The sequence below is a fragment of the Petaurus breviceps genome, unplaced genomic scaffold, assembly GCF_028583685.1.
Source record: "Petaurus breviceps papuanus isolate PSGF00001 unplaced genomic scaffold, PetGlider_PUasm1.0 490, whole genome shotgun sequence".
Taxonomy (NCBI): domain Eukaryota; kingdom Metazoa; phylum Chordata; class Mammalia; order Diprotodontia; family Petauridae; genus Petaurus; species Petaurus breviceps.
This window is the reverse complement of record NW_027186352.1, coordinates 12,395,391-12,417,413: the sequence shown is the minus strand read 5'-3', so window position 1 is coordinate 12,417,413 and position 22,023 is coordinate 12,395,391. Positions and strand designations below refer to the sequence as shown.

Here is a 22,023-nt window from a genome sequence, read left to right as displayed (position 1 = left end):
CTCTCACCTTCCCTACCCAGTCTGATGATGAGGCTGTTGACTTAACCTTTGTAGCATTGAATATTCCCCCTTCTCTCTCCAGCGCCCACCGCTACTCTCATGCAGGTTCTAATCTCCTCATGCTTGCACTATCACCATCACCTGCTGCTGATTCTACCTCCCACAAGTGTCTCCCCCATCAAGTCCATCCCACATTTAGCTGCCAGAGTGATTTCATAAAGTGCAGGTCCAACCATGCCATCTCTCTATTCAATAAACTCCAGCAGCTCCCTTATTGCCCCCACAAGCAAATACGAAATCTTCTGTTTGACATTCAAAGTCATTCATAGCCAAGCCCCTGGCCCACTTTTCTAGTCTTTTTACATCTTACCATCCCTATCCCCCATATACTCTTCAATTCAGTGACACCAGCCTCCTGGCTGGTCCTCAAACAAGCCACTCCTCTCAGCCCTGGGCATTTTCTTTGGCTGTCTCCATACCTGGGCTGCTCTCCCATCTCATCCCCTCCACCTAACTTCCTTTAAGTCCCAAGTAAAATCCTGCCTTCTACAGGAACACTCTCTCAACCCTTCTTAATTTCAGTGCCTCCCCCCTGGCATTTCCCATTTATTCTATGTTCATCTTGCTTTGTACATATTTGTCTGCTTGTTGTCTCTCCCATGAGATTATGAAGCCCTTGAGGACAGGGACTTTCTCTTGCCTTTTTATCCCCATTACTTAGTACAGTGCCTGGCATGTGGTAGGCACTCAATGAATGTGTATTGACTGAGAGACCAGGCTCACTCTGTTGCCAGGATAAGGTCCTTCACTATGACTTTAGTGAAGATTGGTTCTCCTAGGGCTCAGATGCTGCCAAGGGAGGTGGCGGAGTTCCCCCTAACCCTAGATCCCAGAAATCTCAACATTATAGAGTTCTTTGGGTGAAGGGAGATAAGCTCAGGAAGCTACCATCACCTACATCAGCAGACCTCAAAGTTCATTGGTTTATCAGTCCTTTTCCTAGACTCTAAAGTCTAGGCTGAGATTTCCTCGGAGGAAAGAAAGAAAATCCATGGATATGACCAGGGTGGATGTGTAGGGGGAGGGCAGTCCCAGTAAAGAAGAGAAGGGGTCTGTACAGGCTTCATGAGCACCACTACCACTCCGGATGGTTTCCCTGCTTTTCTCTATCCTTCCAGCTTGGCTCGCTTACACCCCCTGCTGGCTTCCTATTGTCACCACCTCTCCTCTTCCTCTGGTTTTCTGACACTGACCATCAGTTAGTTTATAAAGAGCATACTAAGTGCCAATGCCTGATAAGTGCTGGGATTACAAAGCAAGGCCTGCACGTGAAAATCATATGGTTCTAGGATTGTGAATATGGATGCATTCTTCTTTTTTGTCCAGTGTTGTAAAAACAGTCCACAACCAGTCCATTGTTTATCCAGCTTCTCTTCCCCTCCTCCCTGCCACCAAACATCCATTTCATCTTCAAACTATCCCTCCTTACAGACATTCAAAGTCTTCCCCCCAAAAGTGGACCTGTCATGGTGCTGACACTGGGGCTAAGAAGGGTTTCAGTCCTATGCCTGTGACCAGTGAAGCATGTTCTGAATGGATGTTCCTGCAGAGTTCTGAGATACACAGATGTCCAGACTAGTCAAGGGGTGAGAAGAAATATTTCCACACCTCAAACTGAATTACAGAAAGAGAATATCTGAGAAAGAGTGAACTTTGAGAGACTTTTGAAAGAAAAATATCCCCACCTGGGGTAAAATCAACCTCAATTAGGAAGTTGATTGGTAAGCTATTTTTAATCCACTATAACCATCTGAGCCCAGTTCCAATATTTAGGTACAGAGAAATCAAAGGCTAGATGACCACATACTGGGTAAGTTGTGGGAGGGCATCTTGTTCAGGTGAAGGTTGGACCAGGTGGCATCTCCACTCCTCTCCAAATCTGTGATTTGGTGATGCCTCACTCCAGCTAGGAAAGCAATTCTGGGGTCAGCCCAGTTGGGAAAAAGAGATTATCCCTGTCTAGTTAAGACACTGGCATGAAATCCTTAAGAGATTGAAAACCTTCAGGTCCTTGGTCACTTAGGGGTCTATGTTGGCAATTCTGGTACAATCCTTTGCATTTAGGTTGCAGTACTATCTGGAACCGGCAGAGGGCCTGTTACATTTCAGCATCCTTTATTGGAGCTTGATCTCCAAATGATTCCATTGATTCTGAAAACAATGTAATTTTACAACCAGAATTTTTCATTTTAACACAAAATACAGCCATTTTCCTGATATCCCTTGAGTGAAGCCAACTGGCCAATACCTCCCCCTCAGCTCGTGCCAAAATCAGACATTGCATACCTCTTCATAAACACTGTAATCTCTGCGTAAACCAAGATGTGCCACCATCCATCCTCATGAATCCATTCTTCTCCTAGAGATAGCATACTTTGAGTGTTGCTTCAGTAGAAACACTTCTTCTACAACGTTCTTCTTGTTAGAAACACTTCCTCTCTTAATTGTAGTCAGCCCATCTCTCCTTTTTACCATGTGGAAGACATGATGTTGCCAACAGCTGAGTGGAGTAGGGGATATGAGCCTGTGGTCATCCCCAAAGATGTGGACATTTGACTCTCCAAAATCTCCAGCCCTATTTACCAAAGGAGAATTCCATGCTATAACCATTTGGACTCGGTCCTCCTCCTCTCACCCACCATCACCCCAGAAGCACCAGCAAGGCAATAAATATTTATTAAGCATTTACTGTATGTCAGGCACTGTGCTAAGGACTAGACATACAAAAAGATGCAAAAGACAATCCTTGCCTTCAAGGAGTTCATGGTCTATCGGGGGAGACACCAATCAAACAAATATGAACAAACAAGTTACATAAAGGATAAACAGGAAACAATTAACAGAACAAAGGCACTGAAATTATGGGGGATTGGGGGAAGCTTCCTGCAGAAGATGGGATTTTACCTGAGACTTAAAGTAAGCCAGAGAGGTTAATAGTTAGGGCAGAGGAAGAACATCCCAGGCCTGGAGGACATCCAAAAAGAGTGCCCGGAGTCAAAAGATGGAGGATCTTGTTTGTGGAACAGTCAGGAGGCCACTGTCACTGGATTGTTGGGAAGTGAGGTATAAGAAGTCTGGAAAGGGAGGAGGGGACTGGGTGATAAAGGGCTTTGAATGCCAAGCAGAGGATTTCAATTTGATCCTGGAGGTGTTTGGGAGTCACTGAAGTAGTAGGGTAACATGATCGAGCCTGTTCTTTAAGAAAATCATTTTGTGGTCAAAGGATATGAAATGGCAGTTTTCAGAGAAAGAAATTAAAGATATCTATAAGCACATGAATAAATGCTCTAATTCACAATTGATTAGAGAAATGTAAATCAAAACAACTCTGAGGTACCGCATCTCACCTGTCAGATTGGCTAAGATGACAAAACAGGAAAACGATAAATGCTGGAGAGGATGTGGGCAAATTGGAACACTAATGCATTGCTGGTGGAGTTGTGAACTGATCCAGGCTTTCTGGAGAGCAATCTGGAATTATGCCCAAAGGGCTATAAATATTTTCATACCCTTTGATCCAGCAATACCACTCCTAGGGTTATATCCCAAAGAGATCATAGAAGTGGGAGGAAGACCCATATGTACAAAAATGTTTATAGCAGCCCTTTTTGTGTTGGCAAGGAATTGGAAGTTGAGGGGGTGCCCATCAATTGGGGAATGGCTGAACAAGTTGTGGTATATGCATGTTATGGAATACTATTGTGCTATAAGAAACGAGGAGCAGACGGTCTTCATATTTACCTGGAGAGGCATATACAAACTGATGCTGAATGAGAAGAGTAGAACCAGGAGAAATTTGTACACAATTACAGACACAAGGTATGTGTGATGACCAACTTTGATAGACTGGACTCTTGTCAGCAGTGCAGTGATATAAGTCAATCCCAAAAAACTCATGATGGAGAGAAATATGTGCATCCAGAGAAAGAACTAGAAAGAACTGAGTTTATATCCAGGTGGAAGCAAAATACCTGATCTTTTTCCTTCTCTTATTTGGTTTTGTGTCCTCTTTACCATTTTTCATTCCAGCTGATACAATCCGTCTTTATAACCTGACTAATGTATAATGTGAAAGTATTTGCAGATCCTATACTTGACTATATGCTGCCATGGGGGGAGGGGAGGGGGACAAAATGTGAAACTCAAGGAATTGTGGGATAGAATTCTGTAAACTAAAAGGAAACAAATTTAAAAAAATAAAATAAAGAAAATCATTTTGGTGGCTAAATGGCAGAAGGATTAGCTTGAAGCAGTTAATATGCCTGGAGGTGGAAGTTCACAGGCATTGCATTGCCGTATTGATATGGTTGAAGATAGCTCATTCATTCATATATCCATCAACTCACTCACTCATTCACTCATTCATTCAACAGCATTTATTAAGTACCCATGGATGTTCAATAACTGTCTAAGTGTTGAAGATAACAAACAAAAAAAGAACCACTCCCTGCCCTAGCAGAGTTCCCATTCCAGCAGGACAAATTCATGGACAAACCTCCTGAATGTTGAAATTTCCTAGGCAATGTGATATAACAATGCAGCTTTTTATTTAAAAAGGGTCTTGCTTGGACAGCATTGGCCTTGAAAATTTCTTCACAAGCAATCACAAGCAAACCCAAGTTTTAGATTTTGGGAAACTGAGGTCTGTTGAAAAAGAGAGAGTTCCCTAATGCATTGTTAGTGGAGTTGTGAGCCAATTCAACCATTCTGGATAGCAATTTGGAACTATGCCCAAAGGGCTATAAAATTGTGTATACCCTTTGATTCAGCAATACCACTCTGAGATCTATATACCAAAGGGATCACAAAAAAGGGAAAAGGACCCACATGTACAAAAATATTTATAGCAGCTCTTTTTCGTCGTGGCAAAGAACTGGAAATTGAGATACCCATCATTTGGGGAATAGCTGAACAAGTTGTGGTATATGAATGTAATGGAATACTATTGTTCCATAAGAAATGATGAGCAGGCTGGTTTCAGAAAAACCTGGAAAGACTCACAAGAGAGAGGATTCTGGGAATATAGCAGAGTCAGTCAGAAAAGTCCAAGGTCTCCAGATTTCCTCCACAAACGAGACAAAAAACCTCACAGTGAATGTAGAGGGGTGAAAACAAACAAGAGTTGGGCAGAGCAGTGGTCCTCCTGGGACAACTGGTAGAAAAATCCCAGGACCAAAGTTTGGTCCCTGTAAAGTGTAAACACCTGCAAGCTAGTTCCACTGAAACAGCAAGTGGTAAGCCTGGGACTAGCTGGGTTGGGAGGTAACCTCAGCCCTAGCCACAGGAATTTTCAGAGGACAGTGTGGGAAGTCCAGTTCTGAGTGGAGGAAGATTGAAGGAGCCTCTGCTGATAAATAATGCCAAACCCAGCTGTGCTGCCAAGACATAGCCCTGGGTGAGAAGGAACCAGCATTTTCCTGGTGAATGCAGAATCAGTGGCACAGGGAAGCCACTGGCTGTGGGCACTTACAGGAGCCTGGAGATCTTATTTTCTGTTCCAGTCCAGAGGGGAGAACTGAATGGGAATCTGAGACCAGAGGCACCATCCCCCATACCCCAGTACTAGAGGTGATTACAATAACAAACTGCTGCATTTGTTTTTAAAAGCAGGCAAAGGAGAAAGAATCCAGTCATAGAAAATTGCTATGGGAATAGAGAAGACCAGGGTTTGTCTTCAGAGGAGGATATTGAAGGGAAAAGAGTCTCTCCTACCCCAAAGAGTAACATCAAATAGTCACTTGTCCAAAAAGAATTTATAGAAGAACTTTAAAAAGACTTTTAAAATCAAATGGGAGATATTGAGGAAAAATTTAAAAAGAAAATAAGAACAATACAGAAAACCAAGAAGATTATGAAAAGGAAGTCTACCAACTAGAAAAGAATGTCCAGAATCTTAAGGAAGAAAATGACTCCTTGAAAATTAGATAAGAGGAAGCCAATGAAGTTATGAGACTAAGAAATAATAAAACAGAATATAAATAATGAAAAATAGAAGAGAAAGTGAAATATCTCGTTTAAAATAACTCATCTGGAGAACAGGGCAGGAAGAGGAAGCATAAGAATAATGGGACTACCTGAAAGCTACAATTATAAAAAAGAGTCTTGATACAATAATACAAGAAATAATTAAAGAAAATTGTCCTGGAGCATTAGAACAAAAGGGGGAAGTAAAAATAGGGGGGAAAAAAACAAAACACCCTTCAATCATCACCTGAAACAGATCCTACAAGGAAAACCTAAGGGAATATTATAGCCAGATTCCAAAACCCCAAGCTCAAGGATAAAATATTATGTGTAACGAGAAAAAAAATTGGGGCAGCCAGGTAGCACAGCAAGTAAGAGCACCAGCCCCAGTGTCGAGATGACCTAGGGGATCGAATCCGGGCTCAGATACTTAACACCACACCCAGAAATAACTGGCCATGTAGCCTTGAGCAAGTTACTTAACCCCAATTGCTTTTTAAAAAAAATCAAATATGGTGCAGTTGCAATTAGAATCATACAAGACCTAGCAGTGGTGATACTAAAAGACCATAAGTTTTGGAACACTATATATCAAAGAGCAAAAGAACTGGGATTGGGGCGGGCAGGTAGCACACCGAGTAAGAGTACCGGCCCCAGTGTTGGGATGACCTGGGATCGAATCCCGGGCTCAGACACTTAGCACCCACCCAGAAACACCTGGCCATGTAACCTTGGGCAAGTTACTTAACCCCGATTGCTTTAAAAAAAAAAAGAACTGGGGTTGCAGTGAAAAACATCATACTCTGCTGCATAATCATCAATTGGAAAAAGGATATTCAATGAATTGTCAGACTTTCAGCATTTTGTTGCAAAAAGACCTGAAATCATTAAAAAAAAATGACATACAAGATCCAAGAGAAATATAAGGTAAACATAAAAGACTAATTACAAGGGACTCAATAAGGGTCAATTGTTTACTTTTTATACAAGGAAATATAAATTACATGTCTAAGATTGTTATTAATAATTGGAGAGATAGAAAGACTGGGGTAGAGTTGAGAATGATGCAATACTAAAAAGTAAGCTGTCTAGGAAAAGGTAAAAAGAGTGATTATCTCATACAAATGAGGTGTAAGAGGAAGAGCTGAAAAAGATGAATTAGATGGAGGAGGAGGGTTGGTAGTTCTGGAATGAGTTAAAAAGGGAACTATACATACATATGTGTATCTGTATTACATATGTGTGTATGTATGTATGTATAAAAGTCTTCTAAGTTCAGAAAGAAATAAAAGGTTAAAGGGTTAGGGAGGAGAAAGGATTTTTAGAGGTAGAGGGGAGGGAAAAGGACAAGGAGGCTTTAGAAGGGTGTCTAGATTAATGAGGGGAAGAGGATAAGGGAGGGATTTTGGGTGGGAGTAGGTCAAGTAATAGGGCAAGGTAACAGGTAAAAGTAAAGTAGAGGAGTCAGGAGGGATAGAAAATAAGAGATACACACAAACAAAATAAATATCAGGAGTAGAATTTAATAGGGAAAAGAAGCAGGGATAGTAATCATGTGCTATATGTCAGCCATATTAACATTGTTTCAGACTATTTAAAATAAGGTTGGAATATTGCTGTGGTGAAGGAAATGATGAGCTGGTGGACTTAGAAAAATATTGAAAGGCTTGGACTAATGAAGGAAGGCGTTATCCAACTGCAGAGAAACAAGACAAACAAGTTTAGTATGGTCTTACATAGATGCACATGAAGGTATGTGTCTATATATGAGTAGGATTGTAGATATCTAAGTATATGTATGGGTATGTAAGTGTTTGTATGTATGCACATATGTATATATGTGTGGATCTATGTGTATGTATTGTGTGTGTGTGTATACACAAGTATATCCATGCTTAATTGCAGCCTTCTGGGGTGGGGGGGGAAGAAAAGGGAAAGAATAAAGTAACAAGTGTACAGCAGAGAACAAAGGAAAACTTATGAGGAAGCAAAGAATAATGGACAGCTCTGAACACAATGTGTTATATATGCTTTATTGAAATGGAAATTTATTGCTGTCCATTTTGAATCTTCTACTATGTCCTGCTGTGCACATGACAATGTTTTTTTTCCTTTTATTTTGTATTTAAGTTTTAGTATTTACATTTACAATATTTTCTTTTTTGTTTCTTATTGTCTATTTAAAACTTAGAAATAAAAAAAAATTAAAGATTCGCATGAACTGATGCTGAGTGAAGTGAACAGAACCAGGAAAACCTTGTACACAGTAATAATAACATTGTGTGATGGCCAACTTTGATAGTCTTAGCTCTTCTCAGCAATACAATGGTCCAAGACAACTCCAGAAGGCTTATGATGGAAAATGCTATCCATATCAAGAGAAAGAACTATGAAGTCTGAACGCAGAACAGAGCACAGCAAACTATTTTCACTTTGGGGTTTTTTTTTTCTTTCTCATGGTTTTTCCCTTTTGTTCTGATTCTTCTTTCACAACATGACTAATGTGGAAATATGTCTCACAGGATTGTACATGTATAACCTATATCAGATTGCTTGCTGTCTAAGGGGAGGAGGGAGGGAAGGGAGAGAGAGAAATTTTGAATATTATTCAAAATTTTATATTATTCAAAAATATTATTCAAAATATTATAAAAATGGGTGTTGAAAACTACCTTCACATGTAATTGGAAAAAATAAGGTACTATTTAATGGGAAAAATAAACATTTAATTTTTTAAAAATAAAAAGTATATTGAATTCAAAAAAGGGAGGGAGGGAGTGTTCCTCAGCATTGTGCCTCTTGTATAGAGAAGAGGATTGTCCACATGGTTCTTACAGCTTGAGGAACAGCAGAATGGGGATTAAATCCATGGTATGGGGGACCGAGTGATCAAGTCCTTGACACCCCCTCCCATTACTGTGAACTATTCAGATAGTGTGGTTCCCATGGGGAAAAGGCTGCCAGTTCAGCAGCTGCAAGTTGAGCTTGCCATCTGGTCACAGTCCAAACCATGTGGTATCACTACAAGTCTTCAGGTGACTGTGTAGGAGTCTGCGGGGGAGATTGAAGAAGACTGCCCATCTAGGAGGCCAAATTGTGCTTGCTTTCTCATGGGAAGTCCAAACCATGGCAAGAGTGGGGTGGGATGGGGAAAGGCACATTCTAAGCCGAGGAGAAGTTGGTTTGGATTTGGTGAGAGGAAAGGATTTTACAAAAACATGAAAGTATCATCAAACCCCTTGCACCATTATTATTACCAATTTCCTCTATTCTTTTTCCACAGTGTTCAGATAGAAATGATCCCAGAATAAGTCATTATCCTGCTATTATCTTTTTATATTTAATTTTCTGTGGGCTCTTCTATAGATGGATAGGATCACTTTTTTTGGTTACTGAACAAAAGTCTTGAGGTATAAATTATTCCTATCTAGTCTTACTCAAAATACACTCCATAAATTTCCAGTAACACACAGGATGATAGGGGTGACATGCCCCTTAGCCTGTTCTAAACAAACAAACAAAAACTCCTGTTGGCCCCTCTACTAGGAATCTGCATCCAAAAAATCCCTTATTTCACTTTTTTTGAGTATTTGGTTAAACAATGTCTATGAAAAAATGTTATTCTTAGGTTTGTTTGTTTGCCCCACTGTGGTAGTGGTATGTTATTTTCCTGGTTTACTTTAATTTAGTCTCCAGAAGTTACCATTTGGGGCAGTCTGCATTGTGATCATATGGTTGTTCTCAAGTCTTTAGGAATCAATATTATGACCAGTTGACTCTGTGACGATGGTTTGGTTCCAGTGTGATTTATTACGTGAATTCTCTGGGATATTTTGAGGGGTTTATTTGTAGTCTGGGGAAAGGTCCCCTTCGGAAGGTGACACTTGAGTTGAATCTTGACACAGAAAAGCGATTCCAAGAGGATAGGAGGGAGCACGTCTCTGTAGAAGATGAATCATCCATTTCTATTTTTACAAATCCTTAAAAAAGGCATAGAAGAGACATTCTTTGGTCAAAAGCACATAGCTAAAACCAAGAGCTGGTGTTATCTGCCACAACGAAGCACAAGAGGCTTTCTCATGGAGTGCGGAGAAAAGCAGGGGCACCTCTGCTCATTGGTTATCAGGGTCCTGTGAATTCTAGCTGTAGCATAAACATGAGAGCAACTAAAAGTCTAAGTTTTTTCAAAGATGATACAAAGCTGTCACTGTCATAGAGGGCATGCCAATTTACTTAGAAAACCTCCTGTAACAGCAAAGAAAATAAAATGACATATAACTTCGGTAAAGTAAGAGAATTAAAAAAAAATTTTTTTAAATAACATTTCTATAAAGTACTAATCAGAAAAGAGAAAGAAATAGAAAAAAATACATTGGAGATGGTTCCAAATTGTATAAAACAGCTAGGAGTTTGCCTGTCATGAGATGGTTAAGTCTTGCATAAATACAACCACAATCCATTCTTGACAAAAATAAAAGAAGACAAATAATTGGAGAAAGATTTGTTGTTTATTGTTGGGATGATCAAACATAATAAAAATGACCATATTACTTAAATCATTTTACACATTAATGTTATACTAATCAAACTTCCACGGAGTTACTTTATAGAATTACACCCCCCCCCCAAATAATTCAACTTTTAAAATTAAATAAAGGTCTTGAATCTCAAGGAAAACAGAGAAAGTAGGAATAACAAGATAGAGAGGGAATATTTGTTAGCAGATTTAAACTATATCATAAAACAGTAATAACTAAACCTTTTTGGTGTAAGTTTTGTAAGAGTGGAAAAGTGGATTAGTGAAATATTGATTGAGAGGCAGAAGCAATCAAGGACTGAAGTCAACCAACAAATATTCCTTAACTGCTTCTTATGAGTGCTCCACATTTGTCAATGAAGTTCTGGGAATACAAAGAAACACAACACTGCCCCCCCCCACAGGAAATTCCCATGCTAATGGAGGAAACAACATGTCAATAGCTATGTATATACAAGTTAGATCCAGAGTAAATGGGAAAAAATCTCAAAGAGAAGGCAGGAGTGGGGAGGGGGCCATAAAAACCTCCTGGAGAAGATGGGATTTGAGCTGTCTCAAAGGAAGCCAAAGAGCCAAGAGGTTGTGGTTGAGAAGTCACCCATAAGGTCAAAAATTGTCTACACCAGCAGAGGAAATGCCCCTCCTCTAGGGATTCCTCAAATCAATGAAATAACCGTAGGTCCAATTCCCTTTTTCTTTCCCTTCGATTCCACTATAAAGCTTATATCTTGACGACCTAAAATACAGAAATCAGGGTCTTTTATAAACTGAAATACCATGATATTCATTGTGGCAGTTATTGTGGTGGGAAAAAAAGACTGGACACAAAGATGGTGCCAATCAGTTGGGGAATTGGTAAACAAACTATGGGATATGAGCTTAATAGAATATTATTTTGTATTAAGAAAACACAATCATGAGAAATTCAGTAAGATTTGTATAAATGGATGTGGAACAGATCAAATTAAACCAGGAGCATCGTTTACAGTAACTACAACAATTGGGGGCGGGCCACCTGAAGGTTGTTGAATTCTAATTGATCATAGTGAGCAATCTCTGTCCTCCAAACTGATATCACCTCCCCTTTCTCAGTGACAGTGTGGGGGGAGGGGAACGACTGCCTCTATGGAACATGACTTACATCACAGGTGTTGAACACATGGCCAGCCGGTGTGTACATCGGGAGCCAAATGAAAATGTAATCTGGAGATAATTTAACAAAACAAACAATAGCACAATAGAGCATAGACAATATTGACACGTGGTTTTCTAAGTCACATGCAACTACAGGGATCCTCATGTATGGTTTAGTGGCCTGGTTTCTATCGGAGTTGACACACCACTGCCTTCCACTGTCTGACATATTTACTGTGTCTTCTGAGTCTCCTTAAGTATTTTGTTCTACTTTACAAGAAAGGGTTAGATGGGAGGCAAGGAGACAGGGAGATGGCATCTCCATCAGTCTTAGCTGAAAAAGCAGTGGAGTTGGAGGCAAGTTGGAGTGGAGTGGAGATCTGAGTTCAAATCCTGGGTCAGTCCGTTACTCCCAGGGTCACTTAACTCCTCTCAGCCCTAGCTTCCCCATCTATAAAATAAGGTTACTTATAGCACCTACATCACAAGGGTGTGATGAAAATAAAATGAGATAATAGATGCAAATCACTTTGCATTAAATTAGTATATAAACTCTAATTATTGTCCTGATTACCATTATGGAAATAACTGTAATATAAAAATTACAATTGAGAAAACATAAATATCAGATTGCTCGCCATCTCAGGGAGGCGGGGAGGGAAGGACAGATCAAATTTGGAACTCAAAACTTTAAAAAACAACAACAATAAATGTTAAGAATTGTTTTAACATGTAATTGGGGGAAAATAAAAATATCATTTTAAAAAAGAAAAATAAAAAGAAGTAAAAAGTAATGGGCTTAGACTGGATGAATCACTCCGAAGGTTCCTTCTAGAACTAAGTCTTATGACATACACCAACTCTTTTTTTGCAGCATTTCTGAGCAGTGTATCAAGCACATAGCTGATGTGGCATCTGTTTTGGAATTCCAGCCCCACCTGAGTTATAGGCATCAGACCTAAGAACTCCCACACAGACTAATGATCACTTAAAAGCTATCTCTCCTTTTCCTCGTGTGCCCAGATGTTCCCCTCAATTTTTCTGTTTTTCATTGAAATGTATGGCATCTTTGAAATTGGTGGGTTCGAAAACTAACTACTGCTGGGTCATGTGACCTTCATAGGCTTGACACATTCAGGAATGCCAAGAATGACCCTTCTAGAAGCTACCATTTGGAACAGTCTACATTGTGATCACGTTGTTGTTCATTCATTCATTTCAGTCATGCCTAACTCTCCTTGACCCCATTTTGTGTTTTCTTGGCAAAGATATTGGAGCAGTTTGCCATTTCCTTCTCCAGATTTACAGATTAAGGGACTGAGGCAAACAGGGTGAAGTGACTTGCCCAGGGTCCCACAGCTAGTAAGTGTCCAAGACTGGATTTGAACTCAGGTCTTCCTGACTCTAGGCCCTATCCACTCCACCATCTAGCCACCCTGACCTTGTGATTATAGATAGCATCATCTCTCCCGGGTTTCATTTAAGATAAACTCCCATATCTAGAGTGGTTACAAAGCCTTCCTCCCAAGTGCAGAGTAGGAGCTTTCCAGTTTGTTAAAGATAAGACTGGACTCAGAGAAGTGCAAGGCCCCACTGACAGTCATGCAGCTACTAAGTGTCAGGGTCAGGATTCAAATCCATGTTTCCACTGATTCTTGGCCCAATGCCCTTTCCACCCCTCATCTCTGCCTATGAGCAAACTCTATCACAACTCAAACCTGAAAGGAAACATTATGGGATATTGGAGCAACTCCCACAGGGTTTGATAGTTACTTCATTGAAATGGAGGAAATACAGGTGGAAGGAACCCAAGGCATAGGTACAGAAGAAGAGGTGACGACATCCCCAGGAGGAAAAGGCACAGTCACCAGGCCAGGGCCTATGGGCGAGGCAGTGGGGAGAACTAGCCCCAACTTGAATTTCTGGCTACTTGTTTCACATGCCTATGGGGAAAAAAGTCACCATTTGAATCTGCCCCTTGCAAATATTCAAACACGGGAAGATTTCCAAAGTGAACCAACCCCTCTTCCGAGGGCCCATTGAGCAAGCAAGCAAGGAGGCAGGTGTGTATACCGGTGATGGTAATTGGATCAAATAAACAGGGTCATTTTCTCGCTTCCGATAAGCTGTGCTCTTTCCCTCCCTTTTTCAGAAAGGATTGAGCTCTGCCACCATCTCTGGTCCCTCAGAAGCTGAGCCTGGATCTCATCACATGAAGCTGCTGGCACCTCCAGCTTTTGGAAACTGGTAATTATGGTTCTTCTGCTTCTAGGAGACTTTCCTCTGAGTTAGACAAAAAGGGCTTCAAAAGAGCTTTAATGGCTTGGTTCCCAAAGGCTCTTTGGGGTGGAGGGGGCCCTATGGGTATTAGGAATGTGAGAGGAAAGTCTTTTAAAGGCTTCCCAGCTGCCACATCTCATTAAATTTCCTTTTCTCAATGTTTTAGAAGATGCAGAGGGCTTAGCAGGAACTAAAGAGAATGCCCAGGGCTAGAGCTCAGGAGAGCATTCTCCACCCCATTATAGAGGCTGACCACATGAATGCTGATAGTATGTAATGGTAACACAGGGCTCCAGAGAGTAAGGCTTTTGTTGAATTGCATCATGGACAAAGAAATTAGTTTTTAAACATTAACGGAAATTCTTGTCCTCTGGGCATAAATATTCTAAACAGTCATTTCCCCCTGTGATCTGATGCATGTTGAATCTCACTGAGATTATTATGAAATTATCTTCTTTGTTTTCCATAGAATCAAAAGAATGGCTTCTATTTGTCTTGGGGGGGTGGGGGACTTAAAATTGCTTTAAATCTCTTGTGTTGTTCAGTACAGACTATGAAAGCTCACTGACAAATATTTCTTTGACTTCACCTCTACAGCACATTTTAACAGAGTTTTATTTTAAGAGATGTAGGACAAGGAGATAATAAACTTTACAAGTTTTTTTTCTGATGAAGGTCTCATTTCTCAAGCATATAGAGAACTGAGTCAAATTTATAAAAATAAGAACCATTCCCCAATCTATAAATGACCAAAAGATATGATCAGTTTTCAGATGAAGTAATCAGAACTGTCTGTGGCTTTATGGGAAAATGCTCTAATTCATTATTGACTGGAGAGATGAAAGTTGAAACAGTTCTGAGGTACTACCTCTTACCTATTATATTGGTTAATAGAACAGAATAGATAAATGATAAATGTTGGAAGGGATGTGGGAAAAGAAATTGGAAAATTAATGCATTGTTAGTGGAGTTGTGAACTGATTCAACCATTCTGTAGAGCAATTTGGAACTATGCCCAAAGGGCTATACTACTGTGCATACCCTCTGACCCAGTAATAACACTACTCAGTCTGTATCTCAAAGAGATCAAAGAGAAAAGAAAAGCACCTTTTGTACAAAAATATTTATAGCAGCTCTTTTCTGGGGGAAAAGAATAAAAAATTAAGGGGATGCTCATCAGTTGGGGAATGACTGGACAAGTTGTGGTATGTGATTATGATGGAATATTGTTGTACCATAAGAAATGATGAGCTGGATGCTTTAAAAAAAACCTGGAAAGATTTGCATGAGCTGACCAAAGTGATATGTACCGTGTACAAAGTAACAGCAATATTGTAAGAGGATCGACTGTGAGACTTAGCTGTTCTCAGCAATGCAGCCATCCAAGACAACTCTGAGGGATCTGAGGGACTCATGATGAAAAATGCTATTTATCCCCAGAGAAAGAATGATGGTGTCTGAATAAAGACTGAAGCATATCTTTTTTTTTTACTTTAAAAAAAGGAGATACGCTTTATAGCTTATGTCTTACTTAGCTTACAAGGTTACATGGAATTTGACTTCCACAGAAGAAGCATTTATTAAGCACCTATTATATGCACAGTGCTGTCCTAAGTGATGGGTATATGAATTCCATTACCACCCAAACATCCCTGCACCCAAGAAACTCACGTTTTATGATGGGGAGTGCAGAGGCTAGAGTCTATATAAACAGATAAGCAGATGCATGGTGATCTGAGAAGGGAGAGACAAGCCCAAACAATGATGGGCATTGGGGAGGCATCTGATAGCAGGCAGCATATGGCTTGAAACTTGAATGAAGAGATGGAAGTGAGGAAGGAGAATACTCCACGCATGAGGGACAAGACAGTGTGTGAGTCACAGGAGAATCCTGGTCTGGCGAAAAGAGAGCTGGACCTGAAGTCAGCAAGACTTGGGTGCACCTCTCCTCTCAGACACTTACAACAGTGTGATACTGGGCAAGTCACCTCACTTCCCCGGGGCCTCAGTTTCCTCATCTGTAAAGTGGGGGCTGGACTTGATGGCCTCCAAGATCCCCGCAATTTCAAAATCTAACCAACGTCCTTTGAAGTCCAGTGAGTAGACAGCTGGGCTGAAATGCAGGATTCATTCAAGGTGAACAATGATGCGTAATCAAATTATCAAAAGATAAATTGGAGTCAGATTGAGAACGCCTTTGAATTCAAAGCTGAAAAACTTATATTTTTTCCTAGAGACTTTAGGAAGCCAGAGATGGTTCTTGAGTAGGAAAGTAATACTGTCAGGTTTGTGCTTTAAGAATATTAGCAGCTAAGTGGTTTGTTGATGGAAAAGAGGAGCCATTGGAAGTAGAGGCTGGACATCCAAATGAGAGGCTGTTTCAGCAGTCCAGGAGAGGTGATGAATGCCTGATGTAGGATAGGGGCTACCTGGGGGGGGGGGGGGAGAGAAGGGCATGGATGTGAACTGGCATGTGTCAGAGGAAGGGCTGACAAGAAATGACCACCCCAAGTCTTTGTCCAAAGCTTTCATGGTAAAGACTCCTAATACTTTCAATCTAACTCTCTTTGCCTTATTAGGTGCAAGATATCAAAGCACCAGATATAAATGGGGAGAAACTAGGTGCCCCAAGAGACAGCCCAGGGAAAACAGACAGGTTGATTTTGTCACATGTTTCTGAGATGATTCCTTATAGAATCTGGTTCCAATGATGGAGAGAAGCCCCCCAAAAGCCTCTCTTTCCATCTTCAGAACATGAGAATTATGGAATCATAGATGTAGCTCTTCTCAGTCATCTCATTCCTTATTTGACAGGTGAACAACTAATGCCAAAGGCTAAATGACATCCCAAATCCCAAGAGAATAAGTGGCCAAGCCTGGGTTCTAACCTGAGTCTTTTAGCTGCAAACCAATACCATATTGTATCCATTTGAGCCCTTCCCAAGGAATGGAGGAGTTTGAGATTGGAAAGGGGTGATCTGATCGCATGCCAAGGGCCCCACTGGGACTGAGGAAGTGTGGCTCAGGCTACATGAATGGGATATAAAGGGATTTCTAGGCAAAGGAACCTTGAAAGTGAGAAGCTGGGGAAGTCATGGCAAGATGGCAGTCTACTTTCTTGGATGATTGCCAGGACTTGGTGCCAGTGGGGGCAGGGCCTGGCTCAGAGTGAGAGTCCAATGAGCACTTGTTAGACTGCATTGGAATGCACTAAGGCAAGCTGCACTGAACTGGGGACTGACAGAGCCTCTCCTTCCTTGTTAACAAAAGAACGTTTAGAGCAGGGAAGGGGACCCTGCCGGTCTTCCGTGCTCCCTTGTCTAGCCTGGAAAGTTTGGCTGCCTCTCTATGCTCCCAGGGAGTGGGAAGATTAAGGAAAGTCTCTCCCTGGTTAGAATGGTTTAGAAAATGAACAAAGGGGGCCCAGAAGTCTCTGACACTGCTGAGGTTTACAAAGCACACTCCTCACCTGCTTTATCCCATGTCATCCGCTATTGTCTGATATAGAAATAAATAGAAGTCCAACCACTTTAAGAGGCACAGTGGAATATACAGAGGAAAGGGTGCTAGGCCTGGAAGGTCTGTGTTTGAATCCAGCACCAATGCTCTCCACATGATGCCCTCTAGCAAGTCACTTCTCCTGAGTCTGTAAAACAGGGACAATGACATCTATACTACATCCCTCACAAGGTTATTGTAGGTCTCAAAGGGATAATTCAGGTAAAGCTTGGTAAACCTTAAGACCAAATTGTTGTTGTTTCTATTAAAAACTCACACTGAGCCCGTGTGTGTGTGTGTGTGACTGTTATGTGGTGTGTGCATGTGTGTATGTATATTGTGCACACATTGCACGAGTGTACATTCAGGTGTATATGCATGTGTACGTGTGCAGATGTGCACTGTTCAGAGGTGTGCACACGTGTTGCAGGCATGTGCATGTGTGTGCACTGTGTGCATGAGTGTTCGTTATGTGCATGTATGTCCACGTGTGTGTGCCATTGTGCGCAGTCATATACTGGGCCACCTCAAGTCTCCATATCAGGAAGGCTTTGGATCCAAGGACCAGGGAGCTGGAACTTAAGGGGCCACCAGAGCCATCTAGTCCAACCTCTTCATTCTACAGATAAAGAAACTGAGACCACCCAAATGCTACAATATTTGGAGATCGGCTCATTCATCAGTCCTCCAGTGACAAGCTTTCATCTTTGCAATGCCAGAATGTTCCCAGAGCTCCCCAAACCATATTCATGACTCCAGGAGGAGACTAAACACCTTAGGATCCTCCATGCACCAAGACAGCAATAGGAGGCCTTCACTGACTCTGAGATTTCCCCCTGCCAGGATTAGGATCCCCCAATAGGAAGCCAAATAGAGGCTGCAATAATCCCCTGCAGCCTAGGGGGTGCATGTTCCACATTCATTCCCCTTTTCAGACATGGTGTCAAGTAAAATGAAGCAGGGTTGGAGAGGGAGGAAAATCACCTTCTGGAGGGAAAAAGCCACTGATTGCCCTCCTTACTGGTGCCCAGAAAGTGCCTTGGAAATCCATTCTATTCCCTTCAATTAATTTCCACTTATGTTTGTGGAGTGTCTCTGTGCCCCCAGTCCTCTGTGCAGAGTGGATATTGAGCATGCACAGAAAATAAGGAAGCCAACTAGACAAGATGCCTTCCTATGTTCACAGACTCAGCTGAGCTCACAGATGGGTGACACATTCTAGAAAAGTAGACTCAAGTGCTACTGTTCAGCCATATCTCTGAGTCATCCAAAGAGCCAGAGGAATTTCTTAGCAGAAGCTTGGGCATAGAGTTACATCCCTAATTGTAGCCACAAGACACCCCCACAGACTCCTGAGACACCTCATCATCTGGGTGAATACAAACGGGCCTGCCCCGTCAGCCAAAAACCACATTGATGGGCAGCATTGGCCAATGGAAAGATTCCAGTCATTGGGGTGAGAGGATATGGGTTCAAAGTACTGATTGCATACATTCCCTTCTTTTCACTCACACAGACCTAGTTTGGGGCCTCATTACTTCTTGCCTGGACCATTGCAATATCTCCCTATTTGGTCTCTAGGATTCAATTCAACCCCCCTTTAATCCACCTTCCACTCAGCTGCAACAGTGATTTTCCTAAATTCCAGTCTGTCCCTGTCCTATCTCTACCCCCCTCAATAAACCCTTATTGACTCTAGGATCAAAGAATAACCCTTGGGGGGGGGAGGGCATTTCAAACTCTTCACGACTGTGTCTTACAGGCATCACTCCCCTCTAAGCACTCTCTGGTCCAGACATACTGATATCCTTGCTTCTCTGTCCATACAAAAGCCCATCTCCCATCTCTGTACCTTTGCGATGGCTGCCCCTATTCCCCATGCCTGGGACATGTCCCATCCTTGCCTCTAGCTCTTGGAATCTCTGATTTTCTTCAAATCTCAGATCAAATTCCCCTTTCTTCAGCTGCTAATACTCCCACCCAATTACTTTGTATCCCTTTTGTATTTACTCATACATGATTTATCCTCCATTAGAATATGGGCTCCTTGAAGACAGGACCTGTTTCAGTTGCATCTTTGAATTCTCAGCATCTAGCACAGTTCCTGGCATACACAGAGGGGGCTTAATGAAGGCTTGTTGGTCAACTAATTGGTTGATTAATTGCTGCTGTCTTTTACTGTTCGGGCGACCTTGGCCAAATCTCATAACCTAGATGGATTTTTCAAGGATTCCTGCGATTTCTTGGGGCTGGGCATGGAACACCTTTCACATAAGTACTTGAAAACTGATGTCATAGGATCATAGATTTAGAGCTAAAAGAGGCTTCAGAGGTCACCTGATCCAACCTCCCATTTTACAGATAATCAAATTGAGGTCCAGGGAATGGAAGCAAGAACACCTCTGTGGGCTCCAGGTCATAAGTATGTGTCTTCAGGACAAAATGGATAAAACTTTGTGATGAGGTCAGGGCTGACTATAACATGCATTTTTCCTTCCTTTCCCTAAGGACAAAACAGTAGGTAAAAAGTAAGAGTACCAAATTTCTCCAGTGACTCAAACGTGTTAGGGACCAAGGGACCACTCCCCCTTCCTTCTCCAAACTAGGCAATGAAAGACTTTATAGCAAATTTAATAATTGCATTGGCTGGGTCCGCACACAGAAAGAAGCAAGGAATCTAGGCATGCAGGCTTCAAGCTTCTATATTTTTGTGTGGGTGTCTTGGGCCAGTCCTTTCTATGAATCTCAATTTCCTCATTTGCAGGATGTACACTATTCCTTCCTCACAGGATTGGTGTAAGATTGTAAATGAAGGTGCGGCCAGGTGGCCCAGTGAGTAAGAGCACTGGCCCCAGAGCCAGGAGGACTGGGGATCGGTTCCGGCCTCAGATACTTACCACCCACACAAAAAATAACTGGCCGTGTAACCTTGGGCAAGTTACTTAACCCCAATGGCTTAAAAAAAAAAGATTGTAAATGAAAGTACTTTGGGAACACTAGGGTGCCTTATAAATGTCATCTTTCACCTTTACCACCACCATCATTATCTAGGCTCTGGAGCTCAAAGAAACTTGGAGACCGTCAAGTTAACACCCCCCCCCATTTTAGGCATGAGGGAAAGAAAATGACTTGTCCAAGGTTATATATAGATAACCAACAGCTTCAAAATCCCTATCTGCTGAAAAACAGCTGGAGGTATTTGGGGCTAATCATCCCAATTTTGTCCTCAATTATCCATTTCATTTGCTTCCACCTTGCAGTGCTAAGCTAATTTGAGAGGGGAGGGGGAGCATACAAGCTAAAAATGATTAACAGCTCTCTCTCTGCTCTTCCCTCTCCACCATGTTGTTTCTGAGAACCACTTCTAGATGCAAGACTAAGTGGCCCCAACCTTCTTGCCTCCTTGCTCATTCTCCCTTTGAAATTAGATACCAGCTAGGGCAGCTAAGTGGTGCAGGGGATAGAGCACTGTCCCTAGAGTCAGGAGGACATGAGTTCAAATGTGACCTCAGACATATCCAGCTGTGTGGCCTTGGGCAAGTCACTTAATCTGAATTGTCTCCAAAAAAAAGAAAGCAAGAAATTAGACAGCAGCACTTAAGAAAGAAGAGCCAAAAAATAAACATTTTAGAAATGTTTTTTAAATGAGAAGAGCATGATGGAGGAGAGGAGACAAGCGAGGTATGGGGAGGGAGTTGCATTATTTTGGCCTGTTGGCATAGCACTTGTAAAATATTGTTGTTCCTTCGACTATACAATGTCAAGCATACAGATAAAAAGTGAAAAAAATGTGCCCAAACTGGTTATTTCCAACCATGGTGACCCCCATGTCCTGTCCTAGGCACCATTGTGTTTGGGGCAAGCAGAAAGCACTCGGACTGTGTTTTACATAGGCGAGCCGCTAAAGTGTGCTGAAAACCGCACAATATCTGAAGGCCAAAGGACTGGTATTCCAACTTTGCCTTTTACCTTTGCTGCCTCTCTGACCTTGGGCAAGTCCTCATCTCTCTGTGGGCCTCAGTTTTCTTTTTTATAATATAAGAGTTTAAATGAGATTATCTCTAAGGTCCCTGTCCTGCTCTCAATATCTTCATTCCCAGTGTCAGCGATATCACTAACTTGTAAAAGTCCCTACTTTGTTACTGTTCAGTCATGTGTGACTCTCCATGACCCCATTTGGGGTTTTCTTGGCAAAGAATCTGGAATGGTTTGACATGCCCTTCTCTAGCTTGTTTTATATATGAGGAATTAAGGTAAACAGGGTTAAGAGACTTGCCTGGGGTCAAACAGTTAGTGTTGGAGGTCAGATTTGAACTCATAAAGATAAGTTTTCCTGATTCCAAGCCCAGGGTTCTATCCATTGCCCCACCTAGCTGCCCAACTGTCCTTATACCATTTCCTAACCTATACCATGTTTCCCCGATAATAAGACACTGTCTTATTAATTTTTTTTGGACAGAAAAACACCAGAGGGCTTATTTTCAGGGGAGGGCTTATTTTAATGAACATTGACAGCAATTTTAATAAACAGGTAAATGTGAACAAAAAAA

General features: G+C 41.5%; 1 protein-coding gene across 3 annotated transcripts in view; it reads left to right on the top strand.

The window, feature by feature from the left end:
• Positions 1-13,568: 13,568 nt before the first annotated feature.
• The window catches only part of LOC138172151 (lipase member N-like), a 55,275-nt gene continuing 46,820 nt past the window's right edge, over positions 13,569-22,023 (top strand). For 2 of the 3 annotated variants that reach the window (XM_069101770.1, XM_069101767.1), the window contains exon 1: positions 13,765-13,942. The gene's annotated coding sequence lies outside the window, so the exon portion shown is untranslated. The other variant, XM_069101769.1, reaches the window with a different exon arrangement.